Raw genomic sequence first — 14,264 nt, 5'->3', positions numbered from 1 at the left:
ACAATAAAATAAAATTTAACTCCATGTTCACAAACTTTTTGAAGTATTTCCATGTATGTCAAGCTTTGTGACTAATGCTAGAGATAGTCATGCATGGCCACTTAGAGATCATGAGGAATGGGTATGGGGCGTGATGACTCAATGGCCAAATCCTTGCCATGAATGCACCAGGATCCCATATGGGCAGCGGCTTGGCTCTTTGCTTCAGATCAACTCAGCTCCAGCCATTGCAGCCACTTGGGAAGTGAACCAGCAGGCAGATCTTCTCTGTGTCCCTCCTTCTCTCTGTGAATCTGCCTCTCCAATAAAAAAAAAAAAAAAGAAAGAAAGAAAGAAAAAGAGAAAAAAAAAAAGAGATCTCAGTGGGGAGAAAAATACATGCACAAATTAACTGAGTCATAAGACTTAAGAAGAAAAGGTGCAAATACTGATACAGCAAGGGGGAATGACAATAGCTTTGCGTAAAATGGCACCAGGAAAACCTTACACAGTGCATATCTTTCGATTTAGATCTGTATGAATTGATTAGCCAGAGAGAGAATGGAAAAGTTTTTACAACAGGAAAGTATAAAGCAAATACAGAAAGCAGCTTAAGATGGACATGAGGGGTATAGGATGGGTTCGCAAAGGTGTGATGAAGCAAGATAAGCAGAAAGAGTTCATAGTTAATGTTAAAGTGGGTGAAAGTCATGGAAACACAGTTGTTTCATCATATTTGTGTTCAAAAAGCTAGCTGACATACTTGCAAAGGATGAAGGAAACTAAAAATAGGGACAGTTGTTGGGAGATCATGATATATATCAGGTGATTGATGATAAGCCTGAAATGAGGGAGGAAGAGGAATTGATATGTGAAACATGCAGGAGGTAAAAATGAATACACTGAAGCTTAGCCTAGTACTCCAGGGGGCCCATCCCAAGCATTCTTATTTTTATTAAAATCAGGTCAGTGGCAGGGAAATAATGGACTCTCAAAGACATTGCTCCTGTGTTACTAACATCACCTGTGAAACTGTTACACCACAAAGGGAACTTAAAGGTACAGATAATGCTAGAATTAAAATTGCTAATCAGCTTGCTTTGGATGATCTGGATTAGCCCACTATAATGGTAACACTGCTCAAGTATAGAAGAGAGAGACAGAAATGTCATTGTGTCAGAGGAATGTCACTGCCAACTTTGAAGATGAAAGTAGATAGGAGCATGGACCAAGAATGATGGATGACCCCCAAATCACAGAAAAGAAAAAGAAGCTCTAGAAAGGAACTCAGCTCTGCTAACATCTTGACTCTAGAATGCTGAGTTGAACTCAGTGTGATTTTTGTGAGACTTCTGACCTCTAGACGTATAAGATAATAAATTCATATTATTTGAAGTCACTAAGCTTGTGATAGCTTTTATGGTGGACACAGTGTCAAGAAGACACAGAGACAGTATCAAGAAGATTTAACATTTGAATCAGAAAGAGAGAGATTGAAGATAACTTCAAGATTATTCCTCAAATACAGATATTTTATGTGCCTATTTTTTCTTTGTCCAATACAACTTGTTTTCTTCTGAGAACAGCATCTCCCCATACCATGTTTTCAAGAGATTTTTTAATTTATTCAAAACTCAGAATTTCACACACACACACACACACACACACACGTACACACACACACACACACACACACACACACACACACACACACACACACACAGATTTTCCATCCATTTTGTTCACGCCCCAGTTCGCTGCAAAGGCCAGCACTGGGCCAGGTTGAAACTAGAAGCCAGGAACTGCATCTAGGTCTAGCTACAAGGGTGGCAGGGCCCAAAACACTGGACCATCTTCAGCTGTTCCCCCCTCTCCCCAGCTGGTTTAGCAGGGAACTGAATTGCAAGTGGATCAGTGGGGGACATGGACCGGTGCCTATATGGAATGCTCACAGGAAGCAACTTTTACCGGCTTGGCCACGGTGCTGGCCCCCTCCCCCTCCCTGTGGTTTTTATTTAGATGTTTTTCTCTATTGTTTCATTCGTTCATGTTGTTCTGCTGGAGGTTCTATTCTTATGTCATATATGAACTTTGTCTCCAGAGTGATTATTGTACTTAGCCTCATGCAATAAGAATATCTATCGCTTTAAAAGCCACAAATAAGGAAAGAGTGACAACCATCTGGGAGAAACGTGGTATATGTGAGCATACAACTTTCCAGAGATCATGCTCGAGGCCTGCAGACCATGACTTTGAGAGGGTCTGAAAAATGACCCTGTCTGAAAGAGGCAAGATTGAGAGCCTGAGCTGGAATTTCAAGCATTCTAGTTTCTGGTTTCCATTTATTCCTAAGGCAATCACAGACTTACCCTTTCATAACTTAGGTTACACAATAACTTTTTGTTTTTGCCTGAGTTATGTTAGTTTTTGGCATTCCAAAATATCCTGAACAAATTCAAGCAAAAAATAATGAATATAATAATTCAATGAAAAATTCTAAAAACACCACACTTACACGCTTCTGTTAATGATGCACGAATTTCTTTTATTGACCTAAGGTGCTTTTAAGCTGCTTTCTGTGTATAAAACATTTCACTTATGAAATGAATATGTCAAGTCTGCACTTCTAAGCATTTACACATTTTTTTAATTCCACAAAAATCCATCCGTATTTACCAGGATACCTTTTTTGTAATAAGTGCTCCCTACACATTTGTATTTATTTGATAAAACAAGTTTAAGAAAATCTAGTTTGTAAAATATACACTTGGAGGAACTAGAAAGGTTGATAGGAAGAATTTTACGATATTCATATTTCTAAGGACAATTAATGGACTCCTGTCACAATCAAAATGCATGCTAGAAGGGACTATTAGTGTGGCCTTGTGGTAATTGTTTTATTCTTATAAATCAAATATTTTTAATCCCATTATAACTAGAGCAAAAAGATGGGAAAATTAGTTTGGAATAAGATTTGGGGCTCACAGCCCAATCCCCTTTGTAGTCATATAGGTGTGTATGTGTTTATTTTAATAGCTGATTTGAAGGCATATGAGATGCTATAGCTGAACAGATTCTCAACAAAAACGCATATAACTTAAAACTAAGCAAGCATAAAGCATGGAATAATACTCAAGTTAGATTCCTCAAACAATTACAATGCCAACTAGCGTGGTAGCACAGCAGGCTAACTTTTCACTTGTAGAATGGGCATCTCATATGGGTGCTGGTTCATATCCCGGCTGCTCCACTTCCCATCCAGCTCCCTGGGAAAGCAGGAGAGGATGGCCCAAAGCCTTGGGACCCTGCAACTGCATGGGAGACCTGGACGAGAGTCCTGGCTCCCAGTTTCAGAAGAGCTTTGTTCTGGCTGTTGTGATCATTTTGGGAGTTAACTGTCAGATGGAAGACCCACTCTCCCTCTTTCCTTCTTTCTCTCTGTAACTCTAACTTTTGAGTGAAAAAAACCATATATATTATATATATGGTAAATAGCATATATTTGGTATATATAGTATTTGTCCCTTGGGGATTGATTTATTTCACTGAGCACAACGGTCTGTAGTTGGGACCATTTGGATGCAAATGGTAGAATTCCATTCTTTTTGTCGCTTGAGTAGTATTCCATGAAGTAAATGTACCACAGTTTCTTTATCCACTCCTCTTTGGATGAGCATCTGGGTTGTTTCCACATCTTTGCTATTTTAGATTATGTTGCTGTGAATATAGGATTACAGATCCCTTTCTCATACGCAGATTTAATTTTCTTTGAATATATTCCCAGAAGCGGGCTAGCTGGATCATATGACTGACTCAATTTTTAGTTCTTTTAGCATTCTTCATGCTGACATCCATAGTGGTTGTACTAGCCTACACTCACACTAGCAATGAAGGAGAGTAACTTTTTTCCTACATCCATGCCAGCAGGTGTTATTAGTAGAGTTCTAAATGTATGTTCTCTCTGATATAAGGCAATCTTCATGCAAATTATAAGATCAATAGCTGATCAACACTGCTTTTGCTGATCACATTGGTTTTGATATTTTTGTTTTTATTTTCATTCATTCAAAACAACTTTTCTTATTAATTTCTTCACTGACTCGTAGATCATATAGCAGCATTGTTTGCTTCAAGAAGGCTTTTGCTTTTTTGCATTTCTTCATCAACACATTGGTCATTGAGTAGCATGTTATTTAATTTCATGTTGTTGTAAATTTACTATTTTTCTTCCGATCATTGATTTTGTTTCATGGCTTTTTGTCTAATAGTATGTATAGTAATTGTGAATAGGGACTATCATATCCAGATGTGAAGACAATGCGATCTGCATCTCTACTTGCAAATCAAAGATGAACTCCCAATGAAACTGCTAAACACAGCTTGACAATAGGATGAGGTTTTCTCTACCATTGTCTATGCCTACAATGTCAGATAAACCTACAGAGCAGGATGACGGCCTTTGGGCTGTTTATGAAGGACTATATTGCTGTACTAATATGGGGGGAAATCAGTGAGGGGGAGGTGACTTGGAGAGGATGGAAGGGAAATCCCAGAGCCTATGAAACTGTATCATAAAATTAAATAAATAAATAAATAAATAAATAACCTTTAAAAAATGCTCCAATGCTCCAAACCTCCAGTCATGAGGTCAGTCTATATAACATTACAGACCTCATATTCTTAGTCTAAGAGAGCATTTTAGGACTCCAAGGTTCAAATTTTACCGCAGTTATAAAAAAAAAATCAGCATGGAAGATGGGTTTTATTTGATAACCTGCGTTCTTCTGAAGATATTCAACCAGGTTTGTTTAATACGCTTCTAAGAAAATACATTGTTGTCACGAAAAGGTGTTCAGAAACAGAGGCAAGAACTTGTCCTGCGGGAAGGGCAATTCCCTGAGCTGTAACTGCGGGCAATGTTTGGATAGTTACCAATCAACCACAATCTGGGCTTGCACACTAAAAGAGGAATGTTAATTAGGATGCCCAGCATAGGCAGTTTCTTGATGAGAAATCTTCCTGGTCCTCGGTTCAGGAGGGTTGAGACAGCGCGTGATCAGGAAAAATGACCAGGGAACATGTGGTGAGGCAGGCATACAGAAGGGGGAAAGGCTGGCAGGGATCTGGGGTTGCTCAAGAGACGTGGCAGTCCCGAGGGCTGACTGCAAGGCTCTGCGCCAATCCAAGCTTTCTCGACGTCGAATGTAGGGGTGCACAGAGGGACTGCGCCAACTTTCCCGTCGGAGTTACAAACAGATCCCTTGAGGGAAGAGTTCTAGTAGGGTGTCCAGCGAGCTTGGTCTTCTAGGTGGGTGCTCCGCTCGAGGGTTTCCCATTGGCTTGGCCCCGCCTGTCGTTTTCCCCACCCACTCGTTGCCCCGCCCCTTCCCTCCTAACCCCGCCCCTCCTGGGCCCCCGCGGCTTCCCGCCGCCCTTCCTGTACGCTCTCGGCTCTTGGCTCCAGTTAGGCTCGGCAGTATCGGAAGCGCGCAGGCGCGACTCCGGGCTCTCAGCGCGCGGAGTAGCGGAGCGGGAGGCGCGGTAAGTGTAGGGGTCCCAGCTGGGCTCCCGGCCGCGTGTCCCGGGAGGGACCAGGGCATATGGGGGTGACTTGGGTGACTGGCCAGAGGTACAGCAGCTTTGGTGGCGGCGTTCCCTCAGGTTGTCCGGCCCAGCCCGCGTGGGGTGCGGAGTGCGTGGTCCCTGGAGTGAATGAGGGTGTGTCTGAGGAGTGAGGTTGAAGGAAGGGGGTCCAGAGTCTGAAAGTCCAGACACTGGCTTGGCAGGTTCCGCAGGCTCGTCCAGGGCGCTGGAAGTCATCCCAACTTCAGTTCGGTTCCCCTGGCTGCTTGGTGCCCCTATGCGGCTCCGCGGGATCATCCCTTCCCCCTCCCGCGCTGCCTTCCCTGGGTCCAGAGTTGCCAGGAACGTTCCCGTCGCGGGAGTGAGGACTTAGGGGAGATGGACTGTTGGCTCAGGCTAGTTCCAAAGAGGACGTGCAATTCGTGTGACTTTCCTTTACCCTGCCCCCGGTAATATGTCCCTCTTCTGGTCCATTGTGCTCATGGACATTTTAACAAAGGCTGTGACTGTTGTAGGCAGTGGCGGGTGACATTGGGGGCGGGTGAAGGGAGGGTGCTTGCGAGGTCGTGGTGCGGCTCTGGGAGGAGGGAGAGCCAGGGGGCCCAGCTTGGGGGCCGTGGAAGGCAGGAACAGCCTTCATGCTTCAGCTTTTTCCTTCTTCCTGGTCCTGTGATTTTGATAAGTGGTAGGAACAGCCCTCAGAGGGAGACGGCTGGAGATCAGTGTGCGTTCAGACTCTGGCTGCAACCACTGGTTGGGTGGTTGTGCTTTCTGTGTATTTTCTACAGTTCTTTCAGGACAAAGACGAAACTAATGGAGTTCGTGGAAAAAAAAAAATGGAATGAAAGGGCGAAGAGGTGCAGTGAAAGAGCTAAATTACTTTTTTTTGATAGCTGTGGTGTAAAACCAGACTTTGAAAGTTGTGACGGTGCGCTAGCCAGGCTAAAGGAAAAGTTGATTAGGATACTTCTGATGATTTAAACCAAGAGTGGATTATTAGCGAAAAATGTGTGCTGGCAAGTTGCGGAGCTGACTCAATCTAGAACCTTGAAAAATGGTATTACTGAATACAAAGCCCAGGGCAAGTGTTTTAACATTGGAGAAGTTTCCTAATAGCCTTTATTTTTAAACTTCGTATTCTTTTATGAAAGATGGTATATGTGCCCAAGCACAGATGTTGATATTTTTTACTTATTTGTTTTAACTTAACACAACAAAACAAACTGAACTTCCTCCTCCTCCTTTCCCTTGATTGTGAACCCTGCTTTATAAACATTTACTTTCAGATCTGAACTATGTTTAAAGACAAAGTTCTTCCCCTCCCAAGGCATGAAGTGAGCAGGATTTCTTCTGGCTTTGTTGTAATTTTATTCTTTTTAAGTTTCATGTTATTTGAGGTTTTGTACTGCAAACCTTAACAAACGTGGGAGAATACATGTTAAGGATAACCTTTCTTTTTTTCAAGCCCCTGATGAACTCTATTTCATCCTACCAGACTCAGCCCAATTCACTTATTGGAAAATTTTGCTAAATCCTCCGGAATAAACCAATTATCCCATTTTCTGTTAAATTGATGTCACTGGATTTCTCTTGCTAGTAGAGACTCAGTCTCTGTGTTACCCTCACTATGCAGGTAGAATGGTTGATGAACTCACTCAATTAGGTGTTAATGAATGTTGTTAAAAACATTTGTATTATGTAAAAGTTCATAGGCTGATAGAACTTTAGGATGCTGACATTTTATTTAATATTTGAGCAACATTACTTGGAATATAAATAAGGAATGAGTATGGGAATATATTCTCGTGTATTAGCCACAATTTATCCTTTCTAAAAAGGGTGTAGAAACTCAGCAGATAAAGAAGTGGTCATAGGGATCAGGATCTTAAAAAAAGGCCAAATTTTGCTAAGGAACTGCTGAGGAGTACATGTGTAACAGAGAATTAAACATTTGTAGAAGGATGTAAATGAAATACTGCTGGCATTTAGGAATTTTTCCAGATGAATTGAAATTGCCAGATGGTATCCTTTGAAGGCCAGTGTAACTAAAGTAAGCTCTAACCTAATCATTGATATTATCTGCTTCCTAAATCTTAGGTGGTTTGAGCTTTTAGCTAATGGGTCTCTTCACATTATAGCATTCCTTGATAGGCTTAATATGATCTGCCAACTTGTCTTTAACGTTTCTTTTAACTCCACCAGTATTACTGGCTTTCCAGTCACTTTCTGCGCCCCATCCTGCATCCTTAATGATACATCCACTCAATTTCTTTATCCTTTCCCCCAGCCTTCATTTCCTGAGTGGGTATACCAGTTGGAGAGAAAACATGGGCAATGTTCACTCACTATGTAAGAGAATGGGATTGATCTTTTAGTTTAAAAGAACTAAAATGGGCTATTTGTTCAGTCTGGGTTTCTGTGTCCACAAAAAAGAGAACATATCCTAGCCATTAGTAACATCTTTTCCTTCCCCTATCCGCCTAAATGTAGAAGCACCTTTTGTCCATGCCATTAAGAAATAATATTAACCCCATTGCCCTCAAAACACTTCAAATGGTGCTTAGATTTTTATCAATAATGTTGAGATTCACAGAGGATGAATAGACTTCATAAAAGTTCTTCTATGGTTTATAGACCAAATAAAAAGGTTCCAGACCAAACCAGTGTGATTATACTGTTCTTCAAACCCTCTAGACTTCCTCCTAATATTTTCCTCTCTCACACTTTGATCAAACTCAGTCACCTCCAATGAGTTCTAATGTTAGAATTTTCTTCAAAACTCTGTATGCAGAATACAATAATACAGTGGCCAAAGGGATACAAATTGGAGGCAAGACAAGATTTTTAAAAGATGTATTTATTTTTATTAGAAAGGCAGATTTATGGAGAGAAGGTGAGACAGAAAAGATCATCTATTCATTGGTTCACTTCCCAAGTAATTCCAACAGCTGGAGCTGAGTCAAACCTAAACCAGGAGCCAGGAGCCTCCTCTGGGTCTCCCATGTGGGTGCAGGGTCCCAAGGGTGTGGGGACCATCCTTGACTGCTTTCCCAGGCCACAAGCAGGGAGCTGGAATGGAAGTGGAGCAGCTGGGATATGAACCAGTGCCCACATGAAATCCCAGCACTGGGAAACCAGATACCTTATAACAGTGTTAAGTGCATGCGAATATTTTGTATTTGTTTTTTTTGTTATATTACATCATTTACTTAGCTGTAGGCTTGGAAATGTGGCTGTGTTGATATCTTCTGTCCTGATCCAGCACCAGTTCTGTATTTGTAGATTTCCAACAGGCTGTTTAGCATAGTGGTTCTCTATTTTCAGCATGCCCAATAATCACACAATCACAGAAATTTCTGTGATCCACCCTTACAGTTTCTGATGTGAGGGGCAGCATTTGAGAACTTCCACTTAGTAGTGATCCGAATAATGGTGCTCCTCCTGTGAAAACACTGACTAGTACTTTCCTTGATAGCATGAAGATCAATTGGTATGGAGGAAAGGAGAGGAAACTAAAAGACCAAAAATTTATACAAGAGTTGAACGCATTACAGCTATTTGCTAAGGTTTGAATATTTGTCCTCTTGAACTCATGCGGGAGTTTAGATCCTAACTCTTAAGTTAGTGGCACTAGAATAGTGGAAATAACCTGATTGCACTGTTTAGAGATGGGTCCTTTGAAGTGACTAGACTGTTTTAGGCTGTTAGGGTGGAACTCTCATGATCGATTCTTAGGAGCTTTATAAAGAGAGTTAGACCACATTGACAAACATGCTCCTACTGTGTGATGCAATTCAGAAGCACCCTCAGAAGAGTTGGCACTGTGATGTTTGGTCATTGTACCTGTGGAACATTAAACCAAGAGAAACCTGTTTACTTAGCAAAGTGGCTTGCCTTGAGTGTTTTGTTACAGTAGTGAGAATCTGACTGATACACAGATAATGCTCAGGTGTAGATGCAAGGCTAAGAGATGATCGGATTTGATGACCTGGAGGTTTCCTTTTTTGTTTTTGGCTGGTGTTGGTACAGAAGGTTGATTCCTCTATTGGTAGAATTTTATTATTATGACTAGCAAAACTTCCCAGATATTTGAAATAATGCTTCTTACTCTAGTGTATACATCAGACTATCCTATGGTATTGTTTCAACCAAGATGCATTTAGTGTCTCTAAACCCAGTCTGATTCCATCAAATATGAGTTTCAGGGTATTGACCATGACCATAAAATTCCAAGAGATTTTTATTTGAATCCTGTTTAAAAAACACTTGAGTGATGGTGGTTAGGATGTGGAGGCAATAAAAATGTAACTATTCTGTTGGTAAATTGATGGGAAATGGGAAGGAAAGAAAAAGGCAGAAATTTGAAGGTTTTAATTGATCAAGACAATAGGAATGTGTAAAGAAAGTGGAAACACTATTAGAGCAGAATGATTGAAGATGTTTTGGTAGGAGGAGGTAATTGATGAGCTAGAGTACTGAGGCAAGAGAATAACAGAATGGGATTAGTGGCACCAAGAGAGGAGAAAAGGAGTGAAATGAGATCACAGATGTTATCAGACGCTGAAGGAAGTATCTTTAAAGGAAGTTTATATGGCACTATTCTTCAGTGGAACTTAGTAAATTCTCATCATAATGTATTTTTTTTTTGCAAGTTTAGTGATGCTATCAGATTAGTAACTGCAGCTATGCTACCTACCTCTAATGTTTATAAAATTGTGTTTTCCATACCCTTTCTCATTTAGAAACTTTTCTGAATGTTAATCCAAGGACACTGTGTTGTAATGCTGTTGCCTCAGCCCCTGCCATATGACTACTATGTCACGTGCTTTTATATGGTTTTCATTTGTTTAACAACTATGGGTGCCTGCCCATTACTGCACTTTGTTCTGAAAATATGAAATGATTACAGTAGTTGTGCTTATTGAAAGTCTCTATACTACGAGAAACAGCTTCAGTGAAGCATATTATAAGTAAAATGATATATATGTATATATATGTTAAACAAAGTGCATACATCTACTTATATATAAAGCCATACAGTGTTGCATTCTTCTAGACGAATGCAAAGCAGGAAAGGCAAATAGAGGAGCCACCTAAAAGAGAGTAGGATATTTGGGAAGACTTTGCTGTCAGTAAAGACAGATGAGAGAACCATTTGTTTGGAAAAAGGAATAGGGACTAGCAGATTCTAAGATGTTTAAGTGGGGCCTTTTTGAGACTGTTTTGGTAGGAATAGCAAAAGGATCCTTGTGGTTGGAGTAGCAGGAATGGGGAGTGATGAATAACAAAGCACACCATCAGAGAAGGAATATGGGAGGACCTGGAATAGAATAGAATTGGACCTGGTACCGTGGCCTAGCAGCTAAAGTCCTCTCCTTGAATACGCTGGAATCCCATATGGGCGCTGGTTCCAATCCTGGCAACCCCGCTTCCCATCCAGCTCCCTGCTTGTGGCTTGGGAAAGCAGTCAAGGATGACCCAAAGCTTTGGGACCCTGCACCTGCGTGGGAGACCCAGAAGAGCTCCTGGGTTCGAATTGGTGCAGCTCTGGCTATTTCAACCACTTAGAGAGTGAATCATTGGACAGAAGATCTTCCTCTCTCTGTCTCTCCTCCTCTCTGTATATCTGACTTTGCAGTAAAAAATAAATAAATGTTTTTTAAAAAAAGATCACATAGAACAAAGCAGATCATTATGGAGGTCTCTATATAAAGTGAGAAGGAAAACCCTTAGCGACTTGAAAAAGAGGAATGGTCTTACCGCATTTCCACCTTACAAAGATTAATTTCATGCTGGGTGGAGAATAGCTTGCAAGAGGTTAAGAACAGAGAGATCAATTAGGCCTCCTTGTGCCTTGGACTGAGAAAGTGTAGTGGTGCAGGTGATGATAAATGATCAGATTTCCTGATAATTTGGAGTGGAATATAACAAGGAGTCTTGGATGATGCCAAGGATTTTCAACTGAACAACAGCATGGATGGAGTAGTCACTGGATGAGACATGGAGGATTGCAGAAGGAGAAAGTTTCTGAGAAATAAGATACAGAATTAAGCACTGACCATCTTAAGGTTGAGATGACTAATAGGTAGAATTTAGGAGATAGTTATGGGTGAGCAGGGAACTAAGAATAGATTTAAAGGGAACGTGTCATTCTTTTGCTTTTTAAAAAGAATAATGAACTTTACATTTTTTTCTAAAATGTTTATAATAAAATTTATGTTCATAGTAAGATTGGAAAGAAAGTACCGAAAGTTCCCATATGCTCCTCTGCTCACAGGCATCGCACCTCCAATACTATCACAACAACCTGTAACGCAGTGACACTTTTCATAAATTGACGAACCTCTATTGACATCTTATTATCACATTTATTATATTAGCGAGTCTCTCTTGATGTTACATATTGTATGAGTTTGGACAAAATTTGTGGTGATTTGTATCCACTCTTATAGTATGGTGCAAAGTAGTTTAGATGTCCTAAAAATCCTCTATTCCGCCTTCTCATGCCTCCCTCACCGAACCCCTTGGAAACCGCTGATCTTTCTGTTTCTGTAGTTTTGCTTTTTTTTTCCCAAATGCCATGTACTTGGAATCATAAAGTATGTAGCTTTCTGGGAGTTGGTTCTCTCACTTAGTAAAATGCATTTAAATTTTTTCAATGCCTTTCATGGCTTGATAGTTGATTTGTTTTTGGTGGTATTCCGTCACCAGGATTGTTACACTTTATCTCTTCACTCATCGAAAGTTCTTGGTATCTTCCAAATTTTGATAATTATGAATAAAGCAGTCATAAATATCTCTGTGAAATTATTAAAATGTAGATTTAAAAATCATTTGCATAAATATCAAGTAGTGCAATTGCTGAATTGAGTGGTGTAGTTATTTTTTAAGTTTTATAGGAAGCTGACCAGCCATTTCCCACAACGGCTGCACTGCTTTGAGTTCTGTCCCCAGCAGTGAATTACAGTTCCTGTGGATCACATCCTTGTTCGCATCTGGTGTTGTCAGTATTCTGGATTTTGCTGTAGTGGTATCTATTGTTGCTTGGCTTGTCAATTCCTTAATGACTGACACTGTGGAGCATCTGATGGTTATTTGCTATCTGTATAGCTCTTTTGGTGATGTGTTTGTTATGACCTTTTCCCCCCAAGTTATTTATTTTCTTTTTGCTGGGCTTTAAGTGTTGGTTGTATATTTTGATGACAGTCAACTAAAATGTCTTCAGTATATCTGAAGTCATCTAGAAGTCTGCTATCTTTCCAGAGTTTTATGGTTTTGTATCTTACATTTATCTTGGGGGAGGAAAACTACCTTTTCATTATTTTATTGCCTTTGGTGATTTGTCAAGGATGAGCAGACTGTAGTCTGTGGGTATTTTCTGGGTCCTCAGTTATTTTGCATTTCTCACTGTGGTGTCTTTATATATCATTTACAGTAAGACGCAAAGTTTGTCATTACACATCATTGTGTTGGTAATTCAGGTTTTTGTTTCTTCTATAAATTCTATAAGTTTTACAATCTATTTTTGGCAGCCACAAAGTAAGTCGCTAGCATTTCAAATGGGATTGTATTGAATGTAAAGGTGAATTTTGAAAAAAGAAAAAAATTTGGTGTCTTGAGATTTAGTCCTGTTATCATAAACTGTCTTTACATTTAATTAGCATCTTTTTCTTTTTCAACAGTATTTTATAGATTCCCTCAAACAGATCTGATACATGTTTTGTTATAACTAAATATTTAATTATGTAGTACTAATTTAAATGATAATGTATTTGTAGTTCAAATTCCAATTTTTCAGATGCTACTTGTTCATTACCAATATATAGGATGGGATTGCCTTTTGTTTCTTACTCTTCTATTTTGAAACCCTCTTAATAGATCACATGCTAGTTTCTGGAAAATTTTTAAATCAATTTTTTGGAATTTTCTACATGAACATTGATATCATCTCTGAACAAAATTGCATTTCACAATTCCCATCCTTTTATTTCCTTTTATTTCTTAATCACATTAGGTAGGATTTCTAGTATGACGCTGGAAAGGAGAGCTAAAAGCAAATATTCTTGATTTGTTTATGATCTTTTGGAGTGCTTCAAATTTCTTACCATTAAGATGTTAACCATAGTTTTTAATAATAGATGTTCTTATTCAGGTTCAGGAAATTCTCTATTCCTAGTTTGCTAAGAGTTTTTATTAAATCATGAATCAGGGTTAGAGTTTTTGAAATATTTTTCTGCATTTATTGACATCATTGCTTTTTTAAAATCCTGTTAATGCAGGAAACTGCACTAGTTGATTTTAATACACCAAAGCAGCTTTGCATACTGGGTATACATCTCACTTGGATGTGGTATGCAATTATTTTCATATTTTATTGAATTCAATTGCTAATATTTTGTTGAGTATTTTAAAATCTATGTTTACGAGAAGTGTTGTTCTTTAGTTTTCTAGTGATGTCCTTGTCTGGTTTTGGTTTTAGGGTAATGACTTAGGACATAATGGCTTCTGTCTTTTGGAGAGACTAGAGAATTTGTACAGTTTCTTCCTTGATGGCTTGGTAAAATTCATCAGGGATCTGATATGAGACTGGTAGTTTGTGATTTAGAAAGTTATTAGTGGGGCCAGCACCATGACATAACAGACTATGCTTTTGTCTGCAGCACCAGCATCCCATTTAGGCACCATTTCGTGTCCTGGCTACT

Source organism: Ochotona curzoniae, unplaced genomic scaffold, assembly GCF_017591425.1.
Source record: "Ochotona curzoniae isolate NIBS_2020 unplaced genomic scaffold, NIBS_Ocur_1.0 contig_1274, whole genome shotgun sequence".
NCBI classification, from domain to species: Eukaryota; Metazoa; Chordata; class Mammalia; order Lagomorpha; family Ochotonidae; genus Ochotona; species Ochotona curzoniae.
The sequence above is the reverse complement of the archived record's forward strand: the minus strand, read 5'-3'. Positions refer to the sequence as shown.